The following is a 13,827-nucleotide window of genomic DNA, read 5'->3' as shown; positions in this document are numbered from 1 at the left end:
TTCTTCTTTTGGTGCGCCGTCAAAACATTTCACAAGTTGGGAAAAGAAAGTGGTGCTTCCGAAGCTCGAAATGATGGGCTCTTTCCTTCCCCCACCCCCCCCTTCCCATATCAGAAAAGAAATAAGACGCACAATGAGCCTTTATTTCGGGGGAGAAGACTTCAAAATACGTGCCAGTAATGGACAATTTGAGCTTTTCACTGGAGATACTCACACCGCAAGCTGGAAAGGGATTAAAAAGCCCCACGTGGTTGATCTGGGTTTAGACTTGCAACCTCCGGTTCCCCGTGCACGTTCTTTGCAAAGGCTGGCCTCGAGATGGATGCGCGCGAGGGACCCGCCGGGGCCGGGGCTCGGCGCCTCGGGCAGGGCTGAGGGTGGGAGCGCTATGAGCGGCCCGCAGGGTCCTCGCCGGGGGCTTCCTCTGCCGGCCGGGGCGGCCGGGCGCCTCCGGGACGCGAGCGCGCACGCCAGGGCCGGGCGGCCGGGCTCGGCGCACCGCCTTCTCCGCAGGTCTTTATTCATCTCATCTCCCTCTTCCCCTTCTCCTCCTCCTTTGCCTCCTTCTCCTCCTCTTCCTCCTCCTCCTCCTCCTCCGCCGCCGCCGCCACCTCCTCCTCTTGCATCTCACTGGTCTGGCTCCGTGTTGCTCTGAGTGACAAAGACAATGTCCCAGCTTTAACTTTGCAACCACCTTGCCTCCTTCTGGGGTTCAGCGGGGGGTGGGGTGGGGGGACGGGACAGCAGCCGCAGCCTCAGCATCTTCTTCTGCTTCTTCTGCTCTCCTCCAGCTCTTGGATAATTCTTCCTTTTTTCTCCCCAGCCCTTTCCTCATTCTTTCTTTCTTTCCTTTTTTTCCCCCCTGCACGTTGTTGTTGTTATTAGAAAGGCTTCGCGCACCCCCTGGTGCTCTGGCGTTTCGTGTGGCAGGAGAAGATTGTCTTCCTTCTCTCTTTCTGTCTTGCTTTCCCTCTTCCCTCTGGTTGCTCATTATTCAGAGAGAGACACAGAGGGAGGGAGAGAGGGAGAGGGAGGAGAGGAGAGAGAAGAGGAGAGAGAGAGGGGAGAGAGAGGGAGAGGGAGGGAGGGAGAGAGAGGGAGAGGGAGAGAGAGACGGATATCTCAGGTCATCTGCAGCTGCAGCGAGTCTGAGGAGCCGAGGAAGGCAGGGAAGATGGCGATCCTCCATTGCTGAGACCCGGCAGAAGCACATGAGACTCCCAAACAACTTCCACAACAATAACCCGAGCAGGAAGAGGAGAAAGAGAAAGAGGATAAGGAGGCGGAGGAGCCGGAGAACCCGAAACACCTCCCGGCGCCGGGACGCTTCTTCTGTAAGTTACTGCAATTAGCCGCCACCTCGGGGTGGTCCGAGTGCCCCGGGAGCGGCGCGCGGGGCGGTGGAGGCACAAACGCGCTCATTCATTCGGCCGGGGAAGGCTGGTGAGCGGGGAGGAGAGGAAGTCCCCTGCCTGGACTGGCTGTAGGAAGAGGAGAAGAAGCAAGAGAAGAGGAGGAGGAGGAGGGGGAGGAGGAGGGAGAGCGGAGGGGGAGGAGGAAGAGGAGGAGGAGAAGCGAGGGAGGAAGAGGAGGAGGAAGAGGAGGAGAAGGTGGTGGTGGTGGCGGTGGAGGTGGCTGTGCTTTTCCTGCTGGCTGCTCCTTCTGCGGGGGGGCGGGGGAGCGGAGCGCGGTGGCTTAATTAATTTCGTGTAGTTCTATGAAGAGAAGAGAAAATGAAAGATGAGTGAGAAGGGAGCTGGAGGCTTAGGACGGATGCTCGGAGCGTGGGGACAGGAGTAGGGACCGAGAGGGGGGCGGAGGGCGGGAGGCGAGGAGACCTGAGCGGAGAGAGCCCGAGGGAGCGAGCGAGGGGCAGAGGAGGGAGCGCTCCGAGCGGCCCCGACCCGAGCGGGTTGACCTCTTTCTTTCTCTGTCCCTCTCCTTCCTTCCCCCACCCCCCCACCCCCCGTCTGCCTGTCCCCCGCCCGATGGCAAAGCCGTGCGGATTGGCACCCCCCTCTTCCTCAGGTATTTGGCTCTCTCTCTCTCTCTCCTCTCTCTCCCCGAAGTTGGGATGCGGGGCCGGGATGTGGCGGGGGCGGCCGCTGCAGCCGCTGGTGCTGCCGGTGAGGAGAGCGGCGAGGAGAGGGGGGCGCGGGCCGGCCGGGGGGCGCAGGTCCAGGAGGCTGCTGAGGAGCTGTCTCCAGGCTGAGGGTTCAGAAGCGTCTGGTGGAGGAGGACAACGGTTTCTGGAGAGGAGAAGCCATTACACACGCTCGGCTCTCCTCTGAGGAAGGGAGAAAGGAAGGCAAGGGCCTGGGGGGCGCCTCACTCCTGGTGCGGTTCCCAGGGGTCTGCCCTCCATCCAGGCAGGACGAGAAGCAGCAGCCGCCCCCCCCCCCCCCATTGGAGCAGCCCCTCTCTTTCCCTTTCTTTATCTCCCTGTCCTCCATTTGCAAGCTGTCTGCTTTGGTTCCAGTCCAGACTCCAAAACACAAAGCTCCTTCTCACGTTCAGGCTCCAGGCTTTTCACCATTCCTGAAGGAACCCTCATTTTCTTTCATTGTAGCTTCTAACCTACGGAGAAGGGAGGGAGGCTGCCTGGAGTTCCTTTTATATTCCTCCCCTACCAAAAAAAAAGTTTCATTTTTAAGCACGCGTCTGGGATGGGGAAAGACCTACCAGTTGGGGCTTTCTCCCAGAGCTCTGGGGGGCTGTGTCTGAGTGTCTGTGTTTGCTGTTTGGTTTGCTTTGGTTTTGTTTCTGGAGGTGGCTTGCAGGGTTTTGGAGGAAGTGACTAGTTTGGTTGAGAGCTGGGAACTGAGTCAGGTAAGCCTGTGTCATGTTGTAACTCCACCAGAAAATGGAGGAGAGCAGGTTTCCAGGAGACAAAGCTGAGATGAGAAGTGTTTATAAAATTATGGATGTCTCCATTTTGAAGCCCTGCTGGTGATGGCTGGAGGAGGAGGCTTGTCTGCCTACTCCTTCTCCCTTGCCAGAGGGAAATCTTGTGGTGGCTCCTCACCATCTCTTCATTATGAAAGGAAATGAGGGGCTTTTAAGGTTTGCTCAGATTTTTCTCCCACCAAAGGGGTGCTTTCACAAGTTAGGGAAACATTTGTCTCCATTTTAAAGTAAACTTTTGGAAATTTCCTCCCCCCTTTTGAGTGGTCCTGAAAGGTTTTGAGCTCCTTCAGGAAAGAGAAGGCAAAACCTTAAACATCTCCACTGAGGTCCACTGAGGTCTTCTAAACTGCTCCAGGTCTTCTGAAAGTCACCAGGAAATATTATTTCCTCATTGTGAAGATGGTGGTGGCTGTAAACTGAGATTCTGAGTTCTGGGGCTTGGTTATCATCATGTTTTGGATGTGTACCAAGACTTTATTGTCTGATTTGGGTTCATTTCTACAAACAGACAAACAGATCCTGCAAGATCTCAAAGGAACTCCAGGACAGACTGGTACCAGTTTCTTGAAGGAGGTTCTACATTTCTCTTCATATTGTTCCATTTGTCTGTTAGGTCTTCTTTTAGTTCCTTTGTTTCCCCTTTCCCTTCCATTCAGCTTTTTTTTTTAATCAGTGTGCTCTAGTACTGTAAGTCTTCAGAAATATCCCTATGTCTTCTTAACAATATCACTATGGAAACAAATTTTTAAAATGTAATGTCTGTCAAGAAAACCTTGTGTCCAGGTAGTTTCACCTTTTTCTTGGGGAGTGATTTATTAGCCTTGTAGGAAGACATTTTGTGGGGATGATTTGAAAAAGGACCTAGTCCTACCCGAGTCCACACTCATTGATTTGGAGCTCTTACAGATTAGTTCTAGAGAGTATGTATGTAATTGGCCCAAGGGAAGAACAGAATCCTGAAATGCTTCAGGAATTTATAAAAGCCACCCATGAAGATGTTGATTTTCCATTAGGTAAGGTAGCCATCTTAAGGAAGAGGGAAGATGTTGGAAGAATTTTAGATGAACTATTGAAGATAGGTGAGGAGGGCTCCACGGTGGAATGAAAACTTGGAGGAGATTCAGAACCAATTAATATTATTCTAAGGAGGCTGATTGGATCTTGTTTTCAACCAAAGAGAGAACCATAGAAAGGTACCAGCTTCAAGAGAAATAAGGAGCATATTGGTGAGCGACTTATACCAGCTTTTTTTCTTGCTTTGCTTTCTCATTATATATCAGATTTGTGTGTGTGTATAAAGTTCCTTATGTCTACAGTCTTTTTGTGCATATTAAATGGTTTTAGATTCCAGATGTGATTATATTCTGTTGAGTACCTGGTAGCAGTGTCACTCAGTAAATGCACAGTGCTGTATATGACAACACCATAGTTTTCAAACCAAACTGTTGTGTCGTTAATTGAGGGTTATTGTTCTTTTGAAGGGTGTGAAAGGAGAGAGGAAATACATGGTTCTTTAGCTGATAATTGTCCATGGTCAATGAAGTAAAACCTTGTTTGTGCAGATGAAGATATATGGTTTTCAAGGTTTCTAGCTGATGTGTATGCTCATTTAAAAATGCTTCTGTTCAGATCTCTGCTTCTTTATTAAAAACCTAGGCCTCTCCAAGAATACTTAAAAAAATCTTACTTGGAATCATACCATTCATTATTCATTTTTGGGTTTGTTCTCTTGATACAATTGCTGTTGCTGATAAGTAGAATGTCTTCAATGTTATAATTAAATTTGCTAATGCAGATATGGGTGCTATACATTCAAACTGGGAATTTCAAGTGCAATGGAATAGAAAGTTTTGGGAAAGTAATTACCAGATAATTTTACGTGTAATTAACCATATATGCTCATGTAAACATAAATACATTACACATTTATCTTGGAACAAGCTTCCATGAAATTTTTGTTGTTGTTGATACCCAGAAAACTGGTTAATTTACTCGTTTCAGTGGGAAAGAGAATCTGACAAGCTGTTTGTCAGACCAGGAGTTTGTACTCACCTCATTTTTAACTTTTGACCAAGTGTTTTGGAGTCCTTATAGACATTTTTAGAGTTGAGCTTTGGGGAAGGGAAAAAAAATAAGGTATTAACTAAGAGGTATTTTGCAGTTTGAGAATATGTTCTGATTACCAGAAGCACATGCATTTTTAATATCTTTTCCTCAAAATGGGAAACACTGTAATATTTTAATGGCAGGGTTTCTTGAATTTTTCTGGATATGTACGTTTGAATTGGTTGAGGATTTTGGATTAACCATAATGGCAGAAATAAATGCCAAATTGAACATTCTCTTTGGAAGTCAAAGCTCAGAGATCTTTCTGTTTTTGACACCGGGTTGATGAGGCTCGTTAGGCAAATTTTTGCCATCGCTGGAACATATCACAAAGAGAAATCATTCTAGAGAAATGTATGTGCACTCTGAGACAGACTATCCTGAAAAGATTCTTGTTGTGTCTTTGCATTCCATAATATTTCTCATATTGGATTCATGTTAGTCTAATTCAATGATTGCATTCCCCGAGGACTTGTTTTTTCCCCTACCCTTTGGAGTTGGAGACAAGACAACTTTTAGAGGGGAAAAAAACCCAAAAAACTAGATATATTCTTCCTAATGAATGAATCTTCCTGAAGACAGTGGTGGTGGTGGTGGGGGATCCAACTCTCCTAATGGACTTTAGAGCACTTGTGGTCAATTTTCCTCAAAGAAAGGAATGGTAAAGTTCCTTTGGGAAGGAGTCCTGTTTTCTGTTGAATATGGTCTAGTCTACCTTGAATTATATTCCTTGGTATTGAGATTTTTTGGTTAAGATAACCCGGTTTTCCTCTTTGTGTATGTGTACCTTTATCAAAACTGAAGTTCATTGCATCATGGGGCAGAGAATTGACAAAGCTGTATTGAATGTTTCAACGTGATGATTGGAGACCAGAGATGCTATTTCACAATACCACAGTCACAAATGTAGGAAGGAAATATTATAAATAATGAACTCAGCTTGCAAAGGATCCAGCATGAGTACTTAATTGGATGGTGGGTATATGGAAACTAAGAAAATTAGAAAGAAGAGGGGAAAATATTTCCAAGGTCTAGCACTAAAATCCAGTGAACTGAAAACAAGCAAACAAAAAACTAACTTCTCTGTGTACTGCAAAAGAAAGTATCTTGTGAGGTTCACGAACTTATGAAGTTGATGGCTTTGCGAGAAACATTAGCTTAGTCTTGGTGACCCATTAATTGATTATGAGAAAACAGAGAGGAGAGGAGATAATGCTAGTAGAAAATTCCTCTCCTTGTGTGATATGCCAAGACATCTGGCAGATGTTATGTTGGGCCCTAAGGAATGGACAGTTTAATTTTAGCCCTAGCAAGGAAATGGGAAGTTCTAAGCTCTTTTAATAGCACGGTCTTAGTTTGGGGAAGGTTGCTTAAAAAAATAAGAAAGAAAGGAAAGAAAGGCATTTATTGTAATATGATAAAACTCTCTACGGAGCAGGGAGCTTAAGCTGAGGTTTAGGGGTGGTGGACAAAAATATTGATTCCCAAGTAGAAATGAACCTAGTAACTATTTTAAATTGACATATATACACACCTTAATATTAGGTATTTAATATTTACCAGTAAGAACTTCTAATTAAGAAACGGGTTGTTTTGTAGAGTTAGGGTATTTTATATTAATAGTATTTCTTATAACTTGAAGGTGCCTTAGAGAGATCCTATACTTTAGTCATCCTCCCACTCTCCTGCCCTTTCCCATTTTACTGAAGAGGAAACTGGCCCAGAGACATGAAGTGACTTCCATAAGGGCAGAGAGTTCAATTGTAACAAAGCCAGGCCTAGAACTCAGGTCTGCTGACTCCCAGCCCTGTGCCCTTTCCACTACCCACAGTGTTTGATTATAGCTAGTTGTGAAACACCAACCGTCCTTTCCAGAGTACGAGGCTCTCTGAGAAGCTCTGTAACCATACTGTAGTGGGGTAAGACTCTTGGTGGTTGTTAGTTGAATTTAGCATGCTGAGGAACCCAGTGCTGAGCCTGGTTTCCTTGACAGAGGTCGATCTTCTTCCTCTGTGACTTTCACTCAAGTTTCCATTTCTTGGGTTTGGAACCGTACTTTTCTCTCTAGCTCTCCTACCCAGGGTTTAGGACTCCTTCTTAAATGCCCATCTTTGGAAGTTTTTCTGGGTCTATTGCAATTTTCAGAAGTGCCCACAGTTGGACTCGGAGGAGCTGTTTTGCAATATGGTACGGATTTAAGTTGGCTTCTTTCAGAGATGCCATTTTGTAATACTGATGAATGGCTTAGAGAGGGAAATCCAGTCTGAAACTGGTTATTTTCGAGACTCATCCAAAAATATGATCACTGCTTATCTTCCTAGAGTCCATTTCTCCCTTAGAGACCAAGGGCTAGCTATTTCCCATTCCCCAACATACATGAAGTCTTCCTTAAAATGACTTTTTAACTACACACAAGCAACATTGAACCAGGAGTAATGGCACAACTCTCTAGGAAGAGCAACCTGGGTGTCCCTTTCTGTCTCCTCTTGGGCAAGTGAAAGTAATTTTGTAAAGAAGAGTGATGTTTGGAAGTTTCCACATTTTCTAAGCTTTTTCCAAACTCAAGCATAAATTCTAATCCAGGAGGCAGTCTGAAGAAGGTAGTGTTGGATGTGGACCTCTGGCAGAAACACAGTTAATGCTGTAAACAGTTGAACCTCAGTGTGGCACTCCTCCAAATGAGTTGACTGTCGAAAATAAAATGTTCCAGAAGAACTGGGAGAACAGGAAAGAAGTTAAAACAGCATGGTTTGCATGCCAGTACTGAAGGAAGAGAAAAAAAGTTGGGGTTGGGGGGGGAGGGATTGGAGAGAAGAGAAGATAATCAAAAGTTGAACTGTCTCCTAGATTTATAAGACCCAGGAGGAAAAGTTTCCAATTGAGGGAAAATGGATTTTTATGAATTTAGATTGTTTTGCATTTTACTAAGAAGCTCTTTAGGATCTTTTATCCCTTGAACTTTGTATCTGGAGAACTACATGCACTGATAAATGGAAAGTTAATTGGAAGAGCTTTGGATTTACATTTTCTGCTTGAAAATGCTATCACAGAATATCTAAGACCTCCTGTCCTTACTGATGGAAGCATACATGATTTCTTAAATCTTTGGGTGTGTGGTTCCAGCCTAAAGTTGACTTTTCGTGGCTGGGGAAGACAAAAGGTAGAGTGGTGTGGTGTGAGAGGGCACTAGTATTGTGACCTACAGATGCATTAACTTTTATGTCTGGTGAGCAGAGTATTTGGTGTCTTCAAAGCAATCTTGCCTAATTCCTAGCTGGAGACATTTTTCTTGAGTTATTCTTGGACGGAAGGCTTCTTTTTGTGCCAGGTCATGGGTATTTTGGTATCGATTTCCTTGCTTTCATGTGTTTGCTTGCTCAGTTCCCTGCACATTGCTTCTGGATATTAATACAATATTTCTGCTCTGCCTGTTTCACATCTTACCCCAGCTTCATTCAGAGAGTAGAGCCTGCTCTCGGGGGTGAAGGAAAGGTTGGTAGGTACTTATCTGTTCAATAAATAAATACTTGAAGATGAGGACTGTTTAATTCAGGAAGGTATTTGCCAAGCTTTCAAGTGGACTTTTAACAAAAGGCTATGCAAAGGAAAGATGGGGAAAATTCTACTAGGAACCAGTGGATCCTGATTAAAATGTTTTAGGATCACTTAGTAGGAAATGAAGCATTTGTCCAAGGTGAGTAAGCAAAGACTTACCTTTGGATTCAGATTGGTTTGAGCACAAAGGAGCTGGAGGCCCAGGCGAGACAACTGTGTCAGAAGTAATTAAGCCCAGGATTTGTGGAGAGGCTTATCCGCCACAGAGCTCAGCTGGGGAAGGCCAAACTCGCTCCCTAAGCCCTTGTCTGGCCAGTTGAACCAGAACACAAGCTAAGGCCTTCAAATTTTGGAATTCTTCTCTTCCCTGTTCAGATTTAAGAAGGTAAAGCTATTATTCTTCAGTTCTGCTCATATCAGCTGAGTGCTTTTCTCCTGAGCTGGGAGATGCCAGCGCCAGGGGGTGGGGGCTGATTTCCTCTGAGGGAACCTTCTCCCTGTTAGCATGGCAAATGTGCCTATAACATTGTACGTCGTACTCAGAAAATAATTGTCCAGTGGCACAATGTGGGATATTTGAAAGATGTTTGCTGCACAAAGGTTCCAGTACTTACCTGCAGATTAAGAAATGGGTTTCTAAACCATCTCATTTCTATTGCTAATGAAAAGCTTTGGAAGGGACCTGTGAATTAGAGCTCCAGCTGCTATCCTGGTAGGGGAAGTTAGGCCTTGAAAGGATACGCGGATTAGCCCGTCAGAAAAGCAAACAGTAGCATCAGCACAAGTAGAAAATAGACAGGGTTGTTAAGCTAACAGAAAAGTAGGCTGAAGCATTGCCATAATTATGTGGTGGAAATTTGCTGGGAAGGAGAGATTGTTTGGGTGGGAGATGGAAAAGAAGGAGAAGAGAGGCAAGGGGAATGATTGATAAGTCTAAACGGAAGAGTTCTGTCCACTGGGGAAGAGCCTAAAGGAAGAAAAAGGCATTGCTTTTACGAAAACAATAAAGCAAGTGAGAAAAGACCTTGTAATTTGGTACCTATTGCTTGTGAAATATGAAGACTTGTGCTCAGGCCCACTTTCTTTGGTCAGACCCTATTGTAAAAAATAGAATTGGGCTTGGAAGACAGTTTATGTGACTTTGAGGTTACAAACACAGCCTCTCTGATAAAGGGTACATGGAAACTTGAGGGAAGTAGTTAAATAGACCGAGGTGGAGATTTTCCTGGAAAATGAACTAAGTAGAGAATAGAGCACAGTAGAGAATAGCTGCATTATTAATGGGCAGAAAATGTGATAGTCCTCTCTAAAGTTATCACAGAGCTTCTTACCTACACTCTGGGCGTTAGAAGAAATGAAGAACAAAGACATGCCTATTTTAGAGGGGAACGCGATGGACCATGACTACTACCTTGTGTCCAGTTGGGGATTAAGCCATTTGCTAGACCCAAGTGTCACAGGCTGGTCTGTCAATCCATTTGTGGCATTTTCAAGTCCAAAATAAGGCCGTTGCTGTCCAGAACGTTTAGTCATTCTAATCCCCCATTACATTATCCTTCTGTGTTGTGATCAGTCATTCAAACCAGATTGTCATGGACCTGATCCAGGGGTCTCTAATTTGGGGATAACATTTGTATAGTTGTTTATAGACTGAAGATGGCCGGAGAGAGATACCAGCTAGAGATCTTACAAAGGTTTCAATAACTAATCACCCCAAATCCTTTCTCGTCAGTGGTTTCTATTGTAAGTCGTCTTCTCTGAAGACTGCTGATTAGTTTCTAGTAATTATAACTGGGAAGGGAATCTGCATGGAAGAGACCATTGTCATTTGAATGTCAAAGTTCACGTGCCAGAACGCTCTCCTCCTTCTGTTAATTGAATATTGTCTGTTCTAATATTGGGTAAGAACACTGTTTATAAGGAGAATAAATAAGAACATGTCATCAAAAAGTTCTGCAAACTCCTCTTTTGAGTGGGAATACACATAGACCTTTAACAAAATGCTGCTTCTCCTCCCAGAGTGACTCATAGTTAATATAAATGCTAGATAACACTTGTTTAACCTTAGTATGAACCGGGGAATGTTCATATGGATGAGGAAACTGAGGTTTAGGGAGGTAATTGACACAGGGTCACAGGAGTTCAAAGTGAGGGAACCAGGATTCACACTTTACATGCTGGAAGACTGTCTGTAGAGAAGAGGTTCTCATCTGGCAGAACCTGGCCTTGGTTATGGCTTAGTATGCTAATAGCTTATGTTCCTGATGGTTTATCTCCTCGAGTTGCTTATGCCAGTTGTGTATCCTGATGTTCTGGAAGGAATTCTGGGAATGGAAAGTTAATTGTTATATATTCTTTGATATGAGATGTAACTTACTGTAATAGCTTGACAAAGTGAGTTTAACTAAAAAGTACCCTTTTTGTCCTTCCAAATTATAGAAGTGATGGGGAAACAAAGAAAGAGACCATGAAGGGGCCACTTTACAGAGAATAAATATTTTTAGATTGTATTGTATCAAGCTCAGTAAAGTTCTTACAAATGCAGATTTTTCAAAAAGAGCACCTACTTTTTTCTTTTAAGCAGTAAAGATATTTTACTCCTTTGCTCAGGGCTACTTTTGAAAGTCTCAGCGTCCTATATTGGCACTGGTTATTGTAAGCAGGAGAAATGTTTTCAAAAGCTACACAGACAGATAGATGTATTTGAGACTTGTTCTGTTGTCTAGTGGTCAATTTAGGAAAATGGGGCAGATACTCCTAAAAGTGAGGGTGCTAGGACCCCCGCCCCCCTTAGTGATCATGATGTGCTCTATTTAGATCGTGGAGACATGATGAATGTTCTGGTTTCATTTGCCTCTCCTTGAAACATCACAGTATACAGTAAGGAAGCTTCTGTTCATGGATGACCACAGGTGCCCTTAGTAGAGTAACAAGCTGTACTAAGGGGGATGGAGGAGGTCCAAATATCCCGAAGATATCCAGGACAGTAGCTTTTCTGTAGGACAGGCAGTTGGGTATTAATTGCTGAATAGACTCTTCAGCCCTAAGCAACTCATGTTGGTTTTATAAAATCTTAACTTTGCTATGGAGCTGTTCAGTTGCTCTCCTGCTCCCAGACAGGCCCATACCTAAAACCTTGGAGGGATAAGCAAGTGTCCTAAGTGTAAAGTATTCCAGAGAAAGTCCAGGGTCATCCATTTTTACCCATCATTCGCATCATTATCTACCAAGCTTATCAAAACCACGGTTTTCTTTCATAAAGGTCTTTAATGGGAAAAAGGCTCAGAAAAAATAATTACGTAGTTGAAGAGATAAAACCAAACTGGACCAAAACATGTACTTCTTGGGGCAGAATTTCTAATTTAGAGTAATAGGGACTCTAACCGATAATGCCTAGCCTTCTAAGATTCTCCCTCAGATCAGCCTGTCTCAAAGACCAGTCCTCAACTTGTATCTTCTGTCTTCCTCTTACTTCTTTGAAGAGAAACCTACCCTAGCTACCTTGGAAGTACAGCTTTGCCGAAAGCAAAGGTGAATTGAGTCAACGTGTCTGTGGGTGTGGTGACATTCAACTGGAACTAGAATGTTAAATTTCCAGCAAAAGAGGCAAGGTAGGAGAGGGAGCTTTAGAGCATGTCCAAGGAGAACCATCCATTATTCTGAAAAGAAAACTCAGTCCCTTACGTCTTCCAAGACAGATTCCATTGTACTATGAAAAAGCACATTGTGTAAATCACATAAAATAGAATGTGCTTAAGAAAACAGAATTGCATCCTTCTACTTGTGGAAAGTTCCTATCATTTGTGCCATAGTCTCCCATGGCTTTGCCTCCAGTTAGTAATTTGGGGGGACTGAGAAGTAAAGTGGTGTTGAAGAACAGATGCCAGCTGTCCCTGAACTTCACCCCCACCCCTTGGTGTCAGAGTACCTCTCCCATTCCCTTTCTGACCAGTGGCTGTAGCTTGTTCATAATGAGTGAACGTCACCCATAGGTCCTGAAATTAGCAAGTGTTAAATGTTATTTGATTATTAGGGGGGAAAAAAACAAGATAATCTAGTCAGTGGGCTTAATTAGGTTGTGATTGCCCAATTGCTGCTTCATGATAATTATATTCATAACCCCGTTTCTAGACATCAACTACAATTATCAAAATTGACCCCAGCACAGGTAAGTGCTAGAGACCTTATTGAAGCGGTTTCTAAACGGTGAATTTCTGATGCTACCAATGTGTTTCTGCCGGTTCTTTTTCCCCCTCCTGAACTCTTCCCACCATCTTTTCTCCATCTTAGGAGAAAGATCAGAGGCAATATTACTTTGTCTATGATCATGTACGTATTGTGTAGCTTGTGTTGGTGTCTAGAGAAAAGTAAATCCTTAATTAAATCTTTAAGAGGCAAATATTACTAAAAAGCATTCATAAATCAGGAAATAGGAATCTTAAAGCATAAAATATTACAAAACTGGCTAGTCCTTTTTTCTTCTTAGCACACAGAACCTGTTCTGTAGATTTAACGTGATCCGTTTGAGGAGATCTATTACTTTATAAGGTGTAGTCCTTTTTTTTTTTTTTTGAGGTACTAGTCTTTTTTTTTTGAAGATACGTAGATCACAAAAAATGTTATATTAAAAAATATTAAGAGGTTCCCACATACCCACCTCCCTACCCCCCCATTCCTCCCACATCAACAACCTCTTTCATCATTTTGGCACATTCATTACATTTGGTGAATACATTTTAGAGCACTGCTGCCCCACATGCATTATAGTTTACAGTGTAGTTTACACTCTCCCCCAGTCCATTCAGTGGGTTATGGCAGGATATATAATGTATAGCATCTGACCCTGCAATATCATTTAGGACAACTCTAAGTCCTGAAAATACCCCCACATCACTTCTCTTCTTCCCTCTCCCTGCCCTCAGCAACTACCGCGCCCCCTCCAGATCAATGCTGCAGTTTCTTCCATTACTAGTCACAATAGTTCTATAGTAGAATACCAGTAAATCCACTCTAATCCATATTTTATTCCTCCGTCCTGTGGATCCTGGGATGGTGATATCCACTTCACCTCTATATCGAAAGGAGGCTGAGATCCCACATGATTGATGGATGTGATTCTCCTGCTTGGAGTTGTGGCATTCTCGGTTCCCTGGTGTGGTGGTTGACCATCTTCACCTCCCTGTTAGCTGACCTGGGTAAGTCCAATGGACCGGAGCGTAGGAGTTGCAACTCTGCTCAGGCTCAGGGCCCAGCTGGCAC

General features: G+C 44.0%; 1 protein-coding gene across 1 annotated transcript in view; it reads left to right on the top strand.

The window, feature by feature from the left end:
- Window positions 1-737: 737 nt before the first annotated feature.
- ZNF462 (zinc finger protein 462) overlaps window positions 738-13,827 on the top strand; it is a 130,878-nt gene continuing 117,788 nt past the window's right edge. Inside the window, 1 exon segment of the mRNA XM_071217080.1 lies at window positions 738-1,334. The gene's annotated coding sequence lies outside the window, so the exon portion shown is untranslated.

The sequence above is a fragment of the Dasypus novemcinctus genome, chromosome 8, assembly GCF_030445035.2.
Source record: "Dasypus novemcinctus isolate mDasNov1 chromosome 8, mDasNov1.1.hap2, whole genome shotgun sequence".
In the NCBI taxonomy this organism is placed as follows: Eukaryota; Metazoa; Chordata; class Mammalia; order Cingulata; family Dasypodidae; genus Dasypus; species Dasypus novemcinctus.
The sequence above is the reverse complement of the archived record's forward strand: the minus strand, read 5'-3'. Positions and strand labels throughout refer to the sequence as shown.